This window comes from Hylobates moloch, unplaced genomic scaffold, assembly GCF_009828535.3.
Source record: "Hylobates moloch isolate HMO894 unplaced genomic scaffold, HMol_V3 SCAFFOLD_3, whole genome shotgun sequence".
Classification (NCBI taxonomy): domain Eukaryota; kingdom Metazoa; phylum Chordata; class Mammalia; order Primates; family Hylobatidae; genus Hylobates; species Hylobates moloch.
Window position 1 is genome coordinate 20,104,899 of NW_026652278.1, and position 3,411 is coordinate 20,108,309.

Here is a 3,411-nt window from a genome sequence, read left to right on the forward strand (position 1 = left end):
GCTTCCCAATGAAAAGCATATGTTGTGTCCCATGCCTGGGGAGTAGTAATGAAGTGAGGCAGACACTCTCCAGCGCTCCCTCCCATGGTGCCCCTCTTTATTTCCCATCAAGTGAAAATAATTACTGTATCCTTAAGGGAGCGCTTCCCTGCGTCTGGTCTGCCGATAAGGGCTGCCATGCTGGCTCCTCCAGCCCTGCCCCTCTTCCTTGAGGGACCATGGTTTGATTTATGAGAAAATAGTTGGCAAATTGCGATGTCTATCTTGATGGATGACATCATTTGGACCATTTTGCTGATCATGTATGACTACCTTTTTTTTTTAGCCTGGTTGCAATTGATCTGCAGCTCCAACAGCTGAAGAAGGGGGAAAAAATAGCAATTGCCTTTTCTTGGAGAGGTCACCAAGCAGAAAGAGCTCTGGCCTTTTGTTCCCTAGAAACTCACCAGTGATGTTCAAGCCCTTTACAAAGAGCTCTCATAGATATTATCTTAGACGATCCAAACAAAGGCTCTCAGAAGTAGGCAAGAAAGGTATAGTTCTTCTCATTGGGAAGATAAACAAAATGAAGTTCAGAGAGACTGAGTGCATTACCCCAGGTCACATAGCTAGTCAAAATCAGGGGTTCGAATCTTGGTCTTTTGACTCCCAAGCAAATTCTTTCTCTTTTCATTGTTTCTTGATGGAACAAGAACCTACACTTAGTGACAAAATCAAACTTCCCCTGTAATAGGCTATTCAGTCCTGCTCCTTCCCGAGTTTCTGGGGGCTTCCTAACTGATCTCCAAGCCCATGATATCTCCCTTCCCATCTTTCCTCCTAACCACAAGCATTACAACCCTACAACACAAATCCAATTATGTCACTATCCTGTTAACTTTCAATGTCTTCTTATCCCCCAACACTTGCCTCTCAGGACTTTCTACCTTATCCTCTCTAACACGAAGGTTGTGAAGGTGTGGGGTGGGACCTAAAGTGGTCTATTTTGAATTTATTTGAAATCTCATGCTTCATGTCTAATTTTATTTTAACTTTTTATTTTTATTTTTTGAGATGGAGTCTCGCTCTGTCACCCAGGCTGGAGTGCAGTGGCGCTATCTCGGCTCACTACAAGCTCCACCTCCCAGGTTCACGCCATTTTCCTGCCTCAGCCTCCCGAGTAGCTGGGACTACAGGTGCCCGCCACCACGCCTGGCTAATTTTTCGTATTTTTAGTGGAGATGGGGTTTCACCATGTTAGCCAGGATGGTCTCGATCTCCTGACCTCGTGATCTGCCTGCCTCGGCCTCCCTTCATATCTAATTTTAATATAGATATATAAACTTTGCATTATATTCAGTGTATTCTTGTTTGCTTTCACTTAAAAACAACGATTTCAATCTAATCTTTAATTAAAATGAATGCCCGGGGAAAGCAGCTTCATCTTTATTTTATGGCTTTGGGCTCTCCTTAGTATACCTCCTAGTTTTGAGTACTCCTAGTACACATCCTGGGTCCCAAGGGATCAGGTCTAGGCATTAGCATTGACCAAAAGGTCCTCGTTCAGCCACCTTACCTTCCTCCTAGCCTCATTTCTACCAGTCATACCCTGACCTCTTACACTATAGCCACGTTGATCTTTCATGCCTCCGTGCCTTTGCACAGGATCCTCCCTCAGCCTGAAAGTCTTTTCTCCCTTTACCTCGAAACTCCCAGCATCCATGCATGGCACCTCTCAGTGCACCTTCCCTTGTGTCCCCAACTGTGGCTCTATCACCAGCACCCCATTCCCGGTAGCAGTTAACCCTTTGGGTCCTAGTCATCTACAAGAATGTCCCTCTTTTCCCACTAAACTTAGTTGTCTTACCCACCATCTTCATAGCTACCAGAGCCCAGTATACTTGGCATAAACTAGGTACTAAATAAATGCTTGTAAAATAAATAAAAACTATTAGCACACTTTCCACTAGGAGATTTGTTTTTAGAAGCTAGCCTAATCTCAGTTGCTTGTATTGTACAGTTTATAAGAGCTTTTATATATTTTAAAAAAAACTATCACGTGCATTTTTTATGCGTGCCAGGTGCATGATCTCATCGGATCTTCATGATATCATTTTTCTTCAAAAAAGCAGGTAGAGCAACACCTCATTCTCTTGCCATTATTGGGAGGTAAACTCCAGACCCTGGAGTCCAAATGCCTGCGTTTGGATCACCCTCTCCTTACTATCTCTGCTTGAGCTCAGTTTCCTTATCTGTAAAAGGGGATGATAATACTTGACAGTGAAGGCCATGAGCTCTAGAAATGGTGGCCTAGGTCAGGAATTGGCAAACTATGGCCCACGGGCCAAATCCAGCCCACCACCTGTTTTTGTGTGACCTGGGAGCTGAGAATGGTTTTTATAATCTTAAGTGATTTTTAAAAATCAAGAGGGTAGTCATATGTTGTGACCCATGAACATTATATGGAATTCAAATTGCAATACCTATAAACAAAGTTTTATTGAGACATAGCCCTGCCCATTTGTTTACATATTGTGTGGCACTGTTTCTGTGCCACAATGGCAGAGTTGAGTTCCTATGACAGAGACCAATCAGCCCACCAAGCCTAACATGCTTACTGTCTGACCCTTTGCTGACCCCTGATCTACGGTCAAGTCCTAGTTCCACCCCTCACAGGCTCTGGGACCTTGGGAAGATTGGGTAACCTCTCTATGCCAGTTTCCTCTGTGAAGGAGAGATAATAATATCTGCCTCCCAGGGCTTTATGAGATTAAGTGAGGTAACACACTTAAAGCGCTTGGTAAGGACCCAGTACTATGAATGTTAGCTAATGTTACTAAGCTACCTTCCCAGAGGGCTAGAATTTGCCAAGTAGCAGAATAGGGGTGGGAAGGAGGTACCAGTGCCAGCTCTGTGGATGGTTCCAACCTGATGTAATTGGAGAGGCTGAGAGGCAGGATGAGAGCCAAATGGAGCTGAAGGGAAAGCCAAGTGCCAAGGTGCAAGAGAGCCTAAGAGGACACCTTTCCAAAGGGCCCAGCCACGACCCAGGCTGGGTCCCAAAGTTGAGTTCCGAGTTGGGTTTAGAGGGGACCAACTCAGAAGCCAGTGAGGAACAAGCCAGGAATAGGGATAGAGGGCTCTGGAAGATTTCCCCAGGACCCAGACAGCCCTCCACAGGAGGACAGGTTTAAAGGGACAGGCTTGTCATCCCCATTTACTCATGAGAAGACAGAAGCTCTGGGTAATCAAATGGCTTGCCCAAGACAATACAACTAGTAAAAGTGACTAAATGCAAAATACCAGGTGCCCAGACCTGAACTTCTCCATCCACTTTAGCCTACTGACTTTCCTACCCAATGTTTCAGGTTCAAATTCTTTTGTGAATCATAGGAATTACATCATTGAGTCTAAGGGACTAAGGGAAACAGT